The following is a 17,073-nucleotide window of genomic DNA, read 5'->3' as shown; positions in this document are numbered from 1 at the left end:
TGCTTGCTGCAATACAAGTACTATATTTGAACTGGCAGAGTGTATTGAATTGCTGAACCTATGCAGGTTTATCACAGGTCTAAGAAATGTTTGTCAAAATAAGTGCAATACATTTTTCAAACCAGCACATCACAATTTTAGAACTTTTATACTTGTCTGGCAATTCGCGTCCCGTTGCTGTTGCACCAGGTATCCCTAAGGCTAGTGTACTCGAGCCTCTATTTTTTCTAATATATATCAATGACCTATCATCAATTAAATCGACAATTAGACTTTTCGCTGATGCTCGAGTTTTTTACCGGAAAATTAATACACCTATAGTGATCACAATATTGTCCAAGACGATTTAGATACAATATCATGATAGTGTTCCCTATGGCAGATGAACATTAACAGATGTAAGTGCAAAGAAATATCCATAATTAAGACCTCCACCAAAAAACTAACCCAGTACCCGTTACTTTCCCAACCACTAGAACACTCATTGTCGTACAAGTATTTGGGCATGTATTTTACAGACTCATTATCATTGATTGAGCAAATAACAAATAGTGCACTAAAAACACTTAATTTGTGAAAACGCCATTTGTATGAGAAAATGTTTGTGTTTAGTAAACACATGGATGATACAAGATACATAATAACCATATAAGAACTGTATTAGAACTATATAAGAAACTTCTTACAAGTTTCTTATATAGTTTTAATCTAGTTCTTATGTGGTTCTTATAGGGCTCTTATATGTTCTTATATATCTTTTATGATTCATATGTGTTTGTTGGACACAGAAATTTCTCATACAAATGAGATTTTTCAGTAAGCATTAAGACGAAACTACTCGCATACAAAACATTTATCCTCCCAACATTCGAATGTGCAAGCATAATTTGGAACCCACGCATAAGTTACCTAATCTCGAGGCTCGAATCTTCAGAACAAAGCAGCCAGATTTATATGCAGTGATTATTCTTCCGAAACTAGTGTCTCCGCTTTAAAAGCTAGCATAAATGTTCCTAATCTATAAAGAAGACGAAAAATAGCCCGATTTTGTTTTTTTAATTTTTTTTTCTCAAGATGTATATTACTCAGATTCCAGTTTTCAATCTACTTAGTGCTGGGCTGCCAATTTCATATTATCCATATTAGATGATTCCTACAAGATTGAACCATTTCAGTGCCGTACTTACACTTTCCTCTTTCCTTCCTTAGTACTTTGCAACGCTGACTAGAACCAACTACCTGACCATATTGTAACTAGGGGTGTCGCGAACTTTTGTCGAACCGGATTTTTAGGTCGAACTTTCGTGGTTCGACTGGGTCGAACCGGTTCGACGAACCTTCGAAACTTTTCACCAGATTCGACCAGTTCGACTTTGCGGACAGTGTGGCCAGACCTTGATAGATGCATGTCTAGGTTTGGAGAATTTATTTTTATGCAAATGGTTATTTTATTTTATGAACGGTTGGAATTAAAAGAAACCACTTTTATTCACTAAAGACGTTAATAGCTTAATTTTTTTTGTACTGTATAAACCGAAATAACCAACCAGCGGTGCCCTTAATTCATCCATTAGCCATTACCATCCAATCCGAAGCCAACTGGCCAGCCTGTCGCGCATGCGCACACGAGTCGAACCTCAATACAAGGTTCGTCGAAATTTCCACGAAAAGTTCGAAAAAGTCGAACCAGGTCGAACTCGAACCTCGGCCGGTTCGCGACACCCCTAATTGTAACTGAGAGATATCCCATTTCATTTAAAAAGAAGGGCATCAATTTGTGTAATTGAACTTTGATTTGTAAAACTGCATTATAACAATAACATGCTAATAAGCGTTTTTTGTGTGTGTGTGAAATTTTTTTGTTGGTATTTATTTTTTATATTCAGTTACGTTTTTGTCTATTTTTGAATCCCCCCTGATGTTATGCGTCTTTGGATGCTTCCGAGCTGAATAAAATTAAATGAAATGAATGCCTCTGCAACGTTTATCCAATTGTTACTTTAGGTCATTTTATCTGGTCCTGCTACTTCGATTATTGTCATTCGATAGGGATTCTTTTTTTTTTTATGTAACTCCCTTGTCGTTCAGAGATAATTACACCACCCAGTTTATCGCTTAAAAAATAACACATCTGTCTCAAGATATCACTTTCTTGTATTTCACTACAATAATTATAGGTTATAATAATTTTCCTGCGTTCTAAAATTGGTTATTTAAATCACTCGGCGTTCACAGCTCTCATGTTAGCTCATAAAAAATAAATACAGCGAAAACCCGCGTTTCTACGACGTAAAAGCTACGCGCGAACCCTTAGCTCAGCTCTATACACGTTTGCAAGTCCGGCTTCAGGGCGCTGCCATCTTGCCGGTCTGGGGTGCGCTTGGACCAGTCATAATCCGATTACGAAGCCTTGCTAAGGCGTCGTAATCGGATTATGGCCGCTCCCGAGAGCGCACCCCACTGAGGAAGATGGCGGCTCCCTGAGACCGGACTTGCAAACGTGTATAGTGTGGCGCTCGTCAGCCTGCTGCCGTGACGTCACCGGAGGCGTGTGCTGGCCTTCTCCTCTAGGTGGTGTTGCAATAGCCCGGTGCTTTTGAGACTGCAAGATTTTTAATGTTTCTATAAATGTCAATTATTAAATGAGCAAGGCACGAAAACTAGCTGATGTCCATTGTCAGCACTGGTAAAAAAACTACTGAACTCCTAAAAAAAAGTTACACTTCTTTTTATAGCATTGCGCACATTTTAACCAATCTGTTAAATAGTGTATATGTGTGCTGTCAATAAACACCTACAACCTTCTGAAGCACTATTAGTTTGCTTATTACCTCCATGTAAAACCACAATATGCAAACCATTGTGGTCAAATATTTTATTTTCAACAAAGAAACAGAATGAAAAATAATGAACTTCACTACATCTTGCAGGTCAAAGGCGTGGCTGAAGTAGGATAAAAAAGACGACCTTCTGCAAATATCATACACTGAGCTACAGGCGAAGTATTTTGTTTGCAGCAGTCACTTCACAGCGCGTGACTTCATGAACCCTGGGCGGACAAAGCTAATGAAAACCGCTGTGCCTTCAGTTCGCCCATCGACATGTCCAGATCCTAAAAGAGCTAGAGATAAAGATTTTTTTAACTATCCATATAGAAGTATATTACTTATGTAAACTTTGTTTAAACAATGCTGCTTCTACAGCTTCACTCACAATCTAACTTCTAATGGACAAAACTCTTCCAGACTCCATGGAAGCAACAGCCCCACCATGCGGCGCAGACCCGATGGAGGCTACAGCCCCATCATGCAGTGCAGCCTCCAGCTTCCGGCCCAAGGAACCCTCAACTGCTGCCCATGGTGAGGAAAGGCTTGTGTTGGAAAGAACAGCCTGCGTCTAATAGACAAGCTCTTCTAGACTCCATGGAAGCGGCAGCCTCACCGTGTGGCGCAGACCCCGTGGAGGCTACAGCCCCATCGTGCAGTGCAGCCTCCAGCTTCCGGTCCAAAGAACCCTCAACCACTGCTCATGGTGAGAAAGGACTTGTGTTGGAAACAACAGCCTGCGTCTAATAGACAAACTCTTCCAGACTCCATGGAAGCGGCAGCTGCCTCACCGTGCGGCGCAGACCCCATGGAGGCTACAGCCCCATCGTGCAGTGCAGCCTCCAGCTTCCGGCCCAAAAAACCCTCAACCGCTGCCCTTGGCGAGGAAGGACTTGTGTTGGAAACAACAGTCTGCGTCTAATAGACAAGCTCTTCCAGACTCCATGGAAGTGACAGCCCCGCCGTGCGGCGCAGACTGCATGGAGGCTACAGCCCCATCGTGCAGTGCAGCCTCCATGCTTCCGGCCCAAAGGCCCCTCAACCGCTGCTCATGGTGAGGAAGGACTTGTGTTGGAAACAACAGCCTGCGTCTAATAGACAAACTCTTCCGACTCCATGGAAGCGGCAGCCTCACCATGCGGCGCAGACCCCAGGAGGCTACAGCCCCATCGTGCAGTGCAGCCTCCAGCTTCCGGCCCAAAGAACCCTCAACCGCTGCCCTTGGCGAGGAAGGACTTGTGTTGGAAACAACAGTCTGCGTCTAATAGACAAGCTCTTCCAGACCCCATGGAAGTGACAGCCCCGCCGTGCGGCGCAGACCGCATGGAGGCTACAGCCCCACCGTGCAGTGCAGCCTCCAGCTTCCGGCCCAAAGAACCCTCAACCGCTGCCCTTGGCGAGGAAGGACTTGTGTTGGAAACAACAGTCTGCATCTAATAGACAAGCTCTTCCAGACTCCATGGAAGTGACAGCCCCGCCGTGCGACGCAGACCGCATGGAGGCTACAGCCCCATCGTGCAGTGCAGCCTCCAGCTTCCGGCCCAAAGAACCCTCAACCGCTGCCCATGGTGAGGAAGGACTTGTGTTGGAAACAACAGCCTGAGTCTAATAGACAAACTCTTCCAGACTCCATGGAAGCAGCTGCCTCAATGTGCGGCGCAGACCCCATGGAGGCTACAGCCCCATCGTGCACTGCAGCCTCCAGCTTCCGGCCCAAAGAACCCTCAACCGCTGTCCATGGTGAGGAAGGACTTGTGTTGGAAACAACAGCCTGCGTCTAATAGACAAACTCTTCCAGACCCCATGGAAGTGACAGCCCCGCCGTGCGGCGCAGACCCCATGGAGGCTACAGCCCCATCGTGCAGTGCAGCCTCCAGATTCCGGCCCAAAGAACCCTCAACCGCTGCTCATGGTGAGGAAGGACTTGTGTTGGAAACAACAGCCTGAGTCTAATAGACAAACTCTTCCAGAATCCATGGAAGCGGCTGACTCACCGTGCAGCGCAGACCCCATCAAGGCCATCGTGCAGTTCGCCGCTGGAGCTCCGACCGGTGACACCGTCCACATCCTCTTGTGAACCAGTTGAAGCTTGTAAGTGTCCCATTTCTTTTGTTCACCTGTGTGCCCATATGGTACTACTCATATAAATAAAATTTGTGTGTGTCAAGGTGGATTTTAGTTTGTCTACTTCTCCGGTGATGGGCTTTTCATGCAAAACCTGTAATACACCTTATGTACTGTGGTGTGAAGGCGTAGGGTGGCAATTTGTAAATTTAGCCAACATAGCTTCAAACGCCCAGTTTCCCCTGATTTCTGATTGTCTGTAGTTTAAGGGCATATTATCTAGATTAGTGTCGTGATGTAGGCGAGTTGGTTCATGGTAACGGAAATAAACAGCGCGCAAAAAATACACAGGACGAAAGGAAGGTGTGAACGACACAAGCGCAGAACTCACAACTAAACATTTATTGAAACAACACCAACGAAATAAACCGCACTGTCGCGTCAGCACGTGTCAAGATAGGCAATTTCTTTTTTGTGAAGAAAAACCGATGTTTGGCTGATGCATGCATCTTGCCCCTCTTTTGTTATTGCATACGCTTCCAATAATTCCCTGGTAGTTTTATTTGTGCCCCTCCCGATGATGGTGATGTTCTCCCGATGATGATGATGGTGATTATCTACTTGCAGATTATGTCACTGTAAGGTAATGTTGGCTGTGATGGTTATAAGCAGAACTGCTTACCTGCTTTGATTTCATTTTTTTTATCCGTTTCAGGTACTTCTACGCCTCCTCTGCGCAGTTTTGCGTCGAAAACGAAGGACATCATAAGGCGTCTCCAAGCCAAGGTTTCAAAGTACCGGAAGACCATCGCAAGGCTGCGCAAGCAAGAGAAGAATATGCCTCGATCAGCTTCGGAAGCTCTCGACATCATTCGCCCTCACGTGACAGACGAGTTATTTCACCTACTGTCAAGCCATGTTAAATTAATATCCAAGGGCAAGGGAAAACGATTCCCGTTATGGTTGAAAAAGTTTGCTCTTCATCTCGAATTCCGTGGACCGCGGAATTCGAGATGTTTTGCAGGATTCGATTATGATGAAAAATTTTTTGCAGGATTCAATTGTGCTGACATGTCCGTTTCGTAAATAGAAACTTGGATAAAGTTTCCTTTCATTCTCGCGTCTCTGGTGTACAGCTTGAAAAGTTCAGTGGGTAGGACTTCATTCTGGAGATGTGTTTCAGCCCTTATGTTGCATTTCATAAGATACCTGCAAGAGTAAAATTAATATTATTGGGATTTTATTGGGCCGTGCAGACTGCACACTAGGCATTTGTTGGGATTATTTGCAGCAAGTAGGTTGCATTCTACTGGTCTACTGTAGTGACTGCTTTTTTAGATGGTCGTGTCTGTGTTTCTCTATTATGGCCATGTGGAATGTGTAAGTTCCCATTTTGATCTTTTTTAATACTCTCTGAGGTCTTTCATCTTGGACGCAACTTTCTTTTCTTTTGGACATTGTTTCTGCTTTACACATATGTGAAGCGTGAAGGAGATTGAGTTCAGAGTGTCTACCAACCTGGGCAAGCTTGAAATTCTCAGGGAATTTTAGATCACCTGGAAAAGTCAAGGAATTATCAGGGAAACTGTCAAAAGGTTGACTAAATCAGGGAAAGTGACCGGTGAAAGTGGCACGGTGGTGCGGAACGAAGCCCGGCGATCGGGTGTCGCCACAGCTGTGCTGAATAACATTGCCCAAAATGGTATCCTTCGAAGGAAGAAACAGCCAAGGAATTTTATCAAAATAGTCAAGGAAAACCTTGAAAAATCATGGACTTTGGAAAAAGTCATCTGGTAGACACCCTGTAGGATGTACTTAATTAGGCAGTGCAGATTGCATGCCAAGCCTTTGCTGGAATCATTTGTGATGAGTGGGTCGCAGGTACACCGGTCACCAGTCTGCTTGTAGCAGTCTTTTGTCAGCCATTTCATATGTGCTTTTTATGGCAGTGGTTATGTTAAACCTTACATGTTAAATGTGAGATGTTAAACGTGACATGAACATAAAACTTGCATTAGTCCGTCGGTTGACATTCAGTTCTTGTTATTTTGATCATTATTGTTACTTAAATCAGCAGGAGCAAGGTATGTTTAATTGTGCATTGCACGCTGTGTTAGGGTTATTTAATGACTATGTCACAGACTAAATAGGTCTATACTAGTGGCAATCTCATTTAGGCATTTACTTGTCTGTTTTTGTTTTTCTTTTCTCATTGTGGTCATCGTGCATCTCAGAATTCTTCTGCTAAACTTTCTATTAGCATACAAAATGCATTGGATCAACGAGCTTTGATACTGCATGGCCATTTTTGTTTTTGTGTTTGTTGCTGATGCTGCATATGTTATATGTGTGTGTGCGCCTTCCATGGAACTTGCTTGAGAATACAAAACCGACTTTCAATCCAATTACAGTTGTAATTTCAGTTGTTTGGTAAGACTTTTATGCATGCCATAATATGCTTGTCGTTTTTTGTAGGATGTACTGTTTGTGAATCCTTGATACACGGTGCTTGTGTTCTGTAGTTTTTGTATTATATACGAGGCACTAACTGCCCATCATATTTCTTTTTTTGCGAAAATAAACTCTGTTGATTACTCCCTGGTGGTGTTCTTCTGGACAGCACAAACCTATATGGGTTTCCTGGCTTTAAAGTCAGTCTTAACCGTATATAGTATTGTCCATTAGTTGTCCGCATTAGGATTCACACATACGTGTGAAGTAATAATAGCAGAAATTCGGCATGCGGGAATAATAGGAAAATCATAAGTCGCGGCAAACCAGATGGCGCAGGCTACCGCCCAACGCACTACGCCAAACTAGATATCTATCCATCTGGTAAGTTTTTTTTTTTTTTTTTTTAATTGTGATTTTATTTATTCAATTTGGGATTACAACGGCCGCCGAGTGCGCTCCCTGCCAGCTAAATGGGCCGCTGGGGCCTATGGAAGTGTCCGCTCTTTACCTTGTGTAGATTAATGGGCTGGAGCAGCGAAAAATGTTTTCCCACGGTGGTTTTTAGGAGAAGCCAGCTTCCAGAGCAGGCTCGATCGAGAGCCCTATTAAGGCAAAGTCCACCGAAAAACATTTTCCCACGGTGGTTTTTAGGAGAAGCCAGCTTCCAGAGCAGGCTCGATCGAGAGCCCTATTAAGGCAAAGTTCACCGAAAAATATTTTCCCACGGTGGTTTTTAGGAGAAGCCAGCTTCCAGAGCAGGCTCGATCGAGCTTAGCTATATTAAGGCAAAGTTCAGCGAAAAAAATTTTCCCACGGTGGTTTTTAGGAGAAGCCAGCTTCCAGAGCAGGCTCGATCGAGCTTAGCCCTATTAAGGCAAAGTTCAGCGAAAAAAAAATTTTCCCACGGTGGTTTTTAGGAGAAGCCAGCTTCCAGAGCAGGCTCGATCGAGCTTAGCCCTATTAAGGCAAAGTTCAGCGAAAAAAATTTTCCCACGGTGGTTTTTAGGAGAAGCCAGCTTCCAGAGCAGGCTCGATCGAGCTTAGCCCTATTAAGGCAAAGTTCAGCGAAAAAAATTTTCCCACGGTGGTTTTTAGGAGAAGCCAGCTTCCAGAGCAGGCTCGATCGAGCTTAGCCCTATTAAGGCAAAGTTCAGCGAAAAAAATTTTCCCACGGTGGTTTTTAGGAGAAGCCAGCTTCCAGAGCAGGCTCGATCGAGCTTAGCCCTATTAAGGCAAAGTTCAGCGAAAAAAATTTTCCCACGGTGGTTTTTAGGAGAAGCCAGCTTCCAGAGCAGGCTCGATCGAGCTTAGCCCTATTAAGGCAAAGTTCAGCGAAAAAAATTTTCCCACGGTGGTTTTTAGGAGAAGCCAGCTTCCAGAGCAGGCTCGATCGAGCTTAGCCCTATTAAGGCAAAGTTCAGCGAAAAAAATTTTCCCACGGTGGTTTTTAGGAGAAGCCAGCTTCCAGAGCAGGCTCGATCGAACTTAGCCCTATTAAGGCAAAGTTCACCGAAAAATATTTTCCCACGGTGGTTTTTAGGAGAAGGCAGCTTCCAGAGCAGGCTCGATCGAACTTAGCCCTATTAAGGCAAAGTTCAACGAAAAATATTTTCCCACGGTGGTTTTTAGGAGAAGCCAGCTTCCAGAGCAGGCTCGATCGAACTTAGCCCTATTAAGGCAAAGTTCAGCGAAAAATATTTTCCCACGGTGGTTTTTAGGAGAAGGCAGCTTCCAGAGCAGGCTCGATCGAACTTAGCCCTATTAAGGCAAAGTTCAGCGAAAAATATTTTCCCACGGTGGTTTTTAGGAGAAGGCAGCTTCCAGAGCAGGCTCGATCGAACTTAGCCCTATTAAGGCAAAGTTCAGCGAAAAATATTTTCCCACGGTGGTTTTTAGGAGAAGCCAGCTTCCAGAGCAGGCTCGATCGAACTTAGCCCTATTAAGGCAAAGTTCAGCGAAACAAATTTTCCCACGGTGGTTTTTAGGAGAAGCCAGCTTCCAGAGCAGGCTCGATCGAACTTAGCCCTATTAAGGCAAAGTTCAGCGAAAAATATTTTCCCACGGTGGTTTTTAGGAGAAGCCAGCTTCCAGAGCAGGCTCGATCGAGCTTAGTCCTATTAAGGCAAAGTTCAGCGAAAAAAAAATTTTCCCACGGTGGTTTTTAGGAGAAGCCAGCTTCCAGAGCAGGCTCGATCGAGCTTAGCCCTATTAAGGCAAAGTTCAGCGAAAAAAATTTTCCCACGGTGGTTTTTAGGAGAAGCCAGCTTCCAGAGCAGGCTCGATCGAGCTTAGCCCTATTAAGGCAAAGTTCAGCGAAAAAAAATTTTTCCCACGGTGGTTTTTAGGAGAAGCCAGCTTCCAGAGCAGGCTCGATCGAGCTTAGCCCTATTAAGGCAAAGTTCAGCGAAAAAAATTTTCCCACGGTGGTTTTTAGGAGAAGCCAGCTTCCAGAGCAGGCTCGATCGAGCTTAGCCCTATTAAGGCAAAGTTCAGCGAAAAAAATTTTCCCACGGTGGTTTTTAGGAGAAGCCAGCTTCCAGAGCAGGCTCGATCGAGCTTAGCCCTATTAAGGCAAAGTTCAGCGAAAAAAATTTTCCCACGGTGGTTTTTAGGAGAAGCCAGCTTCCAGAGCAGGCTCGATCGAGCTTAGCCCTATTAAGGCAAAGTTCAGCGAAAAAAATTTTCCCACGGTGGTTTTTAGGAGAAGCCAGCTTCCAGAGCAGGCTCGATCGAGCTTAGCCCTATTAAGGCAAAGTTCAGCGAAAAAAATTTTCCCACGGTGGTTTTTAGGAGAAGCCAGCTTCCAGAGCAGGCTCGATCGAGCTTAGCCCTATTAAGGCAAAGTTCAGCGAAAAAAATTTTCCCACGGTGGTTTTTAGGAGAAGCCAGCTTCCAGAGCAGGCTCGATCGAGCTTAGCCCTATTAAGGCAAAGTTCAGCGAAAAAAATTTTCCCACGGTGGTTTTTAGGAGAAGCCAGCTTCCAGAGCAGGCTCGATCGAGCTTAGCCCTATTAAGGCAAAGTTCAGCGAAAAAAATTTTCCCACGGTGGTTTTTAGGAGAAGCCAGCTTCCAGAGCAGGCTCGATCGAGCTTAGCCCTATTAAGGCAAAGTTCAGCGAAAAAAAAATTTTCCCACGGTGGTTTTTAGGAGAAGCCAGCTTCCAGAGCAGGCTCGATCGAGCTTAGCCCTATTAAGGCAAAGTTCAGCGAAAAAAATTTTCCCACGGTGGTTTTTAGGAGAAGCCAGCTTCCAGAGCAGGCTCGATCGAGCTTAGCCCTATTAAGGCAAAGTTCAGCGAAAAAAATTTTCCCACGGTGGTTTTTAGGAGAAGCCAGCTTCCAGAGCAGGCTCGATCGAGCTTAGCCCTATTAAGGCAAAGTTCAGCGAAAAAAATTTTCCCACGGTGGTTTTTAGGAGAAGCCAGCTTCCAGAGCAGGCTCGATCGAGCTTAGCCCTATTAAGGCAAAGTTCAGCGAAAAAAATTTTCCCACGGTGGTTTTTAGGAGAAGCCAGCTTCCAGAGCAGGCTCGATCGAGCTTAGCCCTATTAAGGCAAAGTTCAGCGAAAAAAATTTTCCCACGGTGGTTTTTAGGAGAAGCCAGCTTCCAGAGCAGGCTCGATCGAGCTTAGCCCTATTAAGGCAAAGTTCAGCGAAAAAAATTTTCCCACGGTGGTTTTTAGGAGAAGCCAGCTTCCAGAGCAGGCTCGATCGAGCTTAGCCCTATTAAGGCAAAGTTCAGCGAAAAAAAATTTTTCCCACGGTGGTTTTTAGGAGAAGCCAGCTTCCAGAGCAGGCTCGATCGAGCTTAGCCCTATTAAGGCAAAGTTCAGCGAAAAAAAAATTTTCCCACGGTGGTTTTTAGGAGAAGCCAGCTTCCAGAGCAGGCTCGATCGAGCTTAGCCCTATTAAGGCAAAGTTCAGCGAAAAAAAAATTTTCCCACGGTGGTTTTTAGGAGAAGCCAGCTTCCAGAGCAGGCTCGATCGAGCTTAGCCCTATTAAGGCAAAGTTCAGCGAAAAAAAAATTTTCCCACGGTGGTTTTTAGGAGAAGCCAGCTTCCAGAGCAGGCTCGATCGAGCTTAGCCCTATTAAGGCAAAGTTCAGCGAAAAAAATTTTCCCACGGTGGTTTTTAGGAGAAGCCAGCTTCCAGAGCAGGCTCGATCGAGCTTAGCCCTATTAAGGCAAAGTTCAGCGAAAAAAAAATTTTCCCACGGTGGTTTTTAGGAGAAGCCAGCTTCCAGAGCAGGCTCGATCGAGCTTAGCCCTATTAAGGCAAAGTTCAGCGAAAAAAATTTTCCCACGGTGGTTTTTAGGAGAAGCCAGCTTCCAGAGCAGGCTCGATCGAGCTTAGCCCTATTAAGGCAAAGTTCAGCGAAAAAAATTTTCCCACGGTGGTTTTTAGGAGAAGCCAGCTTCCAGAGCAGGCTCGATCGAGCTTAGCTATATTAAGGCAAAGTTCAGCGAAAAAAATTTTCCCACGGTGGTTTTTAGGAGAAGCCAGCTTCCAGAGCAGGCTCAATCGAGCTTAGCCCTATTAAGGCAAAGTTCAGCGAAAAAAAAATTTTCCCACGGTGGTTTTTAGGAGAAGCCAGCTTCCAGAGCAGGCTCGATCGAGCTTAGCCCTATTAAGGCAAAGTTCAGCGAAAAAAATTTTCCCACGGTGGTTTTTAGGAGAAGCCAGCTTCCAGAGCAGGCTCGATCGAGCTTAGCCCTATTAAGGCAAAGTTCAGCGAAAAAAATTTTCCCACGGTGGTTTTTAGGAGAAGCCAGCTTCCAGAGCAGGCTCGATCGAGCTTAGCTATATTAAGGCAAAGTTCAGCGAAAAAAATTTTCCCACGGTGGTTTTTAGGAGAAGCCAGCTTCCAGAGCAGGCTCGATCGAGCTTAGCCCTATTAAGGCAAAGTTCAGCGAAAAAAATTTTCCCACGGTGGTTTTTAGTTGAAGCCAGCTTCCAGAGCAGGCTCGATCGAGCTTAGCCCTATTAAGGCAAAGTTCAGCGAAAAAAATTTTCCCACGGTGGTTTTTAGGAGAAGCCAGCTTCCAGAGCAGGCTCGATCGAGCTTAGCCCTATTAAGGCAAAGTTCAGCGAAAAAAATTTTCCCACGGTGGTTTTTAGGAGAAGCCAGCTTCCAGAGCAGGCTCGATCGAGCTTAGCCCTATTAAGGCAAAGTTCAGCGAAAAAAATTTTCCCACGGTGGTTTTTAGGAGAAGCCAGCTTCCAGAGCAGGCTCGATCGAGCTTAGCTATATTAAGGCAAAGTTCAGCGAAAAAAATTTTCCCACGGTGGTTTTTAGGAGAAGCCAGCTTCCAGAGCAGGCTCAATCGAGCTTAGCCCTATTAAGGCAAAGTTCAGCGAAAAAAAAATTTTCCCACGGTGGTTTTTAGGAGAAGCCAGCTTCCAGAGCAGGCTCGATCGAGCTTAGCCCTATTAAGGCAAAGTTCAGCGAAAAAAATTTTCCCACGGTGGTTTTTAGGAGAAGCCAGCTTCCAGAGCAGGCTCGATCGAGCTTAGCCCTATTAAGGCAAAGTTCAGCGAAAAAAATTTTCCCACGGTGGTTTTTAGGAGAAGCCAGCTTCCAGAGCAGGCTCGATCGAGCTTAGCTATATTAAGGCAAAGTTCAGCGAAAAAAATTTTCCCACGGTGGTTTTTAGGAGAAGCCAGCTTCCAGAGCAGGCTCGATCGAGCTTAGCCCTATTAAGGCAAAGTTCAGCGAAAAAAATTTTCCCACGGTGGTTTTTAGGAGAAGCCAGCTTCCAGAGCAGGCTCGATCGAGCTTAGCTATATTAAGGCAAAGTTCAGCGAAAAAAATTTTCCCACGGTGGTTTTTAGGAGAAGCCAGCTTCCAGAGCAGGCTCGATCGAGCTTAGCCCTATTAAGGCAAAGTTCAGCGAAAAAAAAATTTTCCCACGGTGGTTTTTAGGAGAAGCCAGCTTCCAGAGCAGGCTCGATCGAGCTTAGCCCTATTAAGGCAAAGTTCAGCGAAAAAAATTTTCCCACGGTGGTTTTTAGGAGAAGCCAGCTTCCAGAGCAGGCTCAATCGAGCTTAGCCCTATTAAGGCAAAGTTCAGCGAAAAAAATTTTTCCACGGTGGTTTTTAGGAGAAGCCAGCTTCCAGAGCAGGCTCGATCGAACTTAGCCCTATTAAGGCAAAGTTCAGCGAAACAAATTTTCCCACGGTGGTTTTTAGGAGAAGCCAGCTTCCAGAGCAGGCTCGATCGAACTTAGCCCTATTAAGGCAAAGTTCAGCGAAAAATATTTTCCCACGGTGGTTTTTAGGAGAAGCCAGCTTCCAGAGCAGGCTCGATCGAGCTTAGTCCTATTAAGGCAAAGTTCAGCGAAAAAAAAATTTTCCCACGGTGGTTTTTAGGAGAAGCCAGCTTCCAGAGCAGGCTCGATCGAGCTTAGCCCTATTAAGGCAAAGTTCAGCGAAAAAAATTTTCCCACGGTGGTTTTTAGGAGAAGCCAGCTTCCAGAGCAGGCTCGATCGAGCTTAGCCCTATTAAGGCAAAGTTCAGCGAAAAAAAAATTTTCCCACGGTGGTTTTTAGGAGAAGCCAGCTTCCAGAGCAGGCTCGATCGAGCTTAGCCCTATTAAGGCAAAGTTCAGCGAAAAAAATTTTCCCACGGTGGTTTTTAGGAGAAGCCAGCTTCCAGAGCAGGCTCGATCGAGCTTAGCCCTATTAAGGCAAAGTTCAGCGAAAAAAATTTTCCCACGGTGGTTTTTAGGAGAAGCCAGCTTCCAGAGCAGGCTCGATCGAGCTTAGCCCTATTAAGGCAAAGTTCAGCGAAAAAAATTTTCCCACGGTGGTTTTTAGGAGAAGCCAGCTTCCAGAGCAGGCTCGATCGAGCTTAGCCCTATTAAGGCAAAGTTCAGCGAAAAAAATTTTCCCACGGTGGTTTTTAGGAGAAGCCAGCTTCCAGAGCAGGCTCGATCGAGCTTAGCCCTATTAAGGCAAAGTTCAGCGAAAAAAATTTTCCCACGGTGGTTTTTAGGAGAAGCCAGCTTCCAGAGCAGGCTCGATCGAGCTTAGCCCTATTAAGGCAAAGTTCAGCGAAAAAAATTTTCCCACGGTGGTTTTTAGGAGAAGCCAGCTTCCAGAGCAGGCTCGATCGAGCTTAGCCCTATTAAGGCAAAGTTCAGCGAAAAAAATTTTCCCACGGTGGTTTTTAGGAGAAGCCAGCTTCCAGAGCAGGCTCGATCGAGCTTAGCCCTATTAAGGCAAAGTTCAGCGAAAAAAATTTTCCCACGGTGGTTTTTAGGAGAAGCCAGCTTCCAGAGCAGGCTCGATCGAGCTTAGCCCTATTAAGGCAAAGTTCAGCGAAAAAAAAATTTTCCCACGGTGGTTTTTAGGAGAAGCCAGCTTCCAGAGCAGGCTCGATCGAGCTTAGCCCTATTAAGGCAAAGTTCAGCGAAAAAAATTTTCCCACGGTGGTTTTTAGGAGAAGCCAGCTTCCAGAGCAGGCTCGATCGAGCTTAGCCCTATTAAGGCAAAGTTCAGCGAAAAAAATTTTCCCACGGTGGTTTTTAGGAGAAGCCAGCTTCCAGAGCAGGCTCGATCGAGCTTAGCCCTATTAAGGCAAAGTTCAGCGAAAAAAATTTTCCCACGGTGGTTTTTAGGAGAAGCCAGCTTCCAGAGCAGGCTCGATCGAGCTTAGCCCTATTAAGGCAAAGTTCAGCGAAAAAAATTTTCCCACGGTGGTTTTTAGGAGAAGCCAGCTTCCAGAGCAGGCTCGATCGAGCTTAGCCCTATTAAGGCAAAGTTCAGCGAAAAAAATTTTCCCACGGTGGTTTTTAGGAGAAGCCAGCTTCCAGAGCAGGCTCGATCGAGCTTAGCCCTATTAAGGCAAAGTTCAGCGAAAAAAATTTTCCCACGGTGGTTTTTAGGAGAAGCCAGCTTCCAGAGCAGGCTCGATCGAGCTTAGCCCTATTAAGGCAAAGTTCAGCGAAAAAAAATTTTTCCCACGGTGGTTTTTAGGAGAAGCCAGCTTCCAGAGCAGGCTCGATCGAGCTTAGCCCTATTAAGGCAAAGTTCAGCGAAAAAAAAATTTTCCCACGGTGGTTTTTAGGAGAAGCCAGCTTCCAGAGCAGGCTCGATCGAGCTTAGCCCTATTAAGGCAAAGTTCAGCGAAAAAAAAATTTTCCCACGGTGGTTTTTAGGAGAAGCCAGCTTCCAGAGCAGGCTCGATCGAGCTTAGCCCTATTAAGGCAAAGTTCAGCGAAAAAAAAATTTTCCCACGGTGGTTTTTAGGAGAAGCCAGCTTCCAGAGCAGGCTCGATCGAGCTTAGCCCTATTAAGGCAAAGTTCAGCGAAAAAAATTTTCCCACGGTGGTTTTTAGGAGAAGCCAGCTTCCAGAGCAGGCTCGATCGAGCTTAGCCCTATTAAGGCAAAGTTCAGCGAAAAAAAAATTTTCCCACGGTGGTTTTTAGGAGAAGCCAGCTTCCAGAGCAGGCTCGATCGAGCTTAGCCCTATTAAGGCAAAGTTCAGCGAAAAAAATTTTCCCACGGTGGTTTTTAGGAGAAGCCAGCTTCCAGAGCAGGCTCGATCGAGCTTAGCCCTATTAAGGCAAAGTTCAGCGAAAAAAATTTTCCCACGGTGGTTTTTAGGAGAAGCCAGCTTCCAGAGCAGGCTCGATCGAGCTTAGCTATATTAAGGCAAAGTTCAGCGAAAAAAATTTTCCCACGGTGGTTTTTAGGAGAAGCCAGCTTCCAGAGCAGGCTCAATCGAGCTTAGCCCTATTAAGGCAAAGTTCAGCGAAAAAAAAATTTTCCCACGGTGGTTTTTAGGAGAAGCCAGCTTCCAGAGCAGGCTCGATCGAGCTTAGCCCTATTAAGGCAAAGTTCAGCGAAAAAAATTTTCCCACGGTGGTTTTTAGGAGAAGCCAGCTTCCAGAGCAGGCTCGATCGAGCTTAGCCCTATTAAGGCAAAGTTCAGCGAAAAAAATTTTCCCACGGTGGTTTTTAGGAGAAGCCAGCTTCCAGAGCAGGCTCGATCGAGCTTAGCTATATTAAGGCAAAGTTCAGCGAAAAAAATTTTCCCACGGTGGTTTTTAGGAGAAGCCAGCTTCCAGAGCAGGCTCGATCGAGCTTAGCCCTATTAAGGCAAAGTTCAGCGAAAAAAATTTTCCCACGGTGGTTTTTAGGAGAAGCCAGCTTCCAGAGCAGGCTCGATCGAGCTTAGCCCTATTAAGGCAAAGTTCAGCGAAAAAAATTTTCCCACGGTGGTTTTTAGGAGAAGCCAGCTTCCAGAGCAGGCTCGATCGAGCTTAGCCCTATTAAGGCAAAGTTCAGCGAAAAAAATTTTCCCACGGTGGTTTTTAGGAGAAGCCAGCTTCCAGAGCAGGCTCGATCGAGCTTAGCCCTATTAAGGCAAAGTTCAGCGAAAAAAATTTTCCCACGGTGGTTTTTAGGAGAAGCCAGCTTCCAGAGCAGGCTCGATCGAGCTTAGCTATATTAAGGCAAAGTTCAGCGAAAAAAATTTTCCCACGGTGGTTTTTAGGAGAAGCCAGCTTCCAGAGCAGGCTCAATCGAGCTTAGCCCTATTAAGGCAAAGTTCAGCGAAAAAAAAATTTTCCCACGGTGGTTTTTAGGAGAAGCCAGCTTCCAGAGCAGGCTCGATCGAGCTTAGCCCTATTAAGGCAAAGTTCAGCGAAAAAAATTTTCCCACGGTGGTTTTTAGGAGAAGCCAGCTTCCAGAGCAGGCTCGATCGAGCTTAGCCCTATTAAGG

General features: G+C 45.2%; 2 long non-coding RNA genes across 2 annotated transcripts; both read left to right on the top strand.

Moving 5' to 3' along the window:
* Positions 1–3,184: 3,184 nt before the first annotated feature.
* Positions 3,185–3,601, top strand: LOC121835567. The gene is made up of 3 exons (XR_006077677.1): positions 3,185–3,359; positions 3,418–3,531; positions 3,590–3,601. It is a non-coding gene; the product is annotated as an uncharacterized LOC121835567 (long non-coding RNA).
* Positions 3,602–4,729: 1,128 nt separating this feature from the next.
* On the top strand, positions 4,730–7,490 carry LOC115309525. The gene is made up of 2 exons (XR_005715001.1): positions 4,730–4,916; positions 5,605–7,490. It is a non-coding gene; the product is annotated as an uncharacterized LOC115309525 (long non-coding RNA).
* The last annotated feature ends 9,583 nt before the right edge of the window (positions 7,491–17,073 follow it).

This window comes from Ixodes scapularis, unplaced genomic scaffold (genome assembly GCF_016920785.2).
Source record: "Ixodes scapularis isolate PalLabHiFi unplaced genomic scaffold, ASM1692078v2 PGA_scaffold13__105_contigs__length_92229423, whole genome shotgun sequence".
Classification (NCBI taxonomy): domain Eukaryota; kingdom Metazoa; phylum Arthropoda; class Arachnida; order Ixodida; family Ixodidae; genus Ixodes; species Ixodes scapularis.
This window is presented reverse-complemented; position numbering and strand designations above follow the sequence as displayed.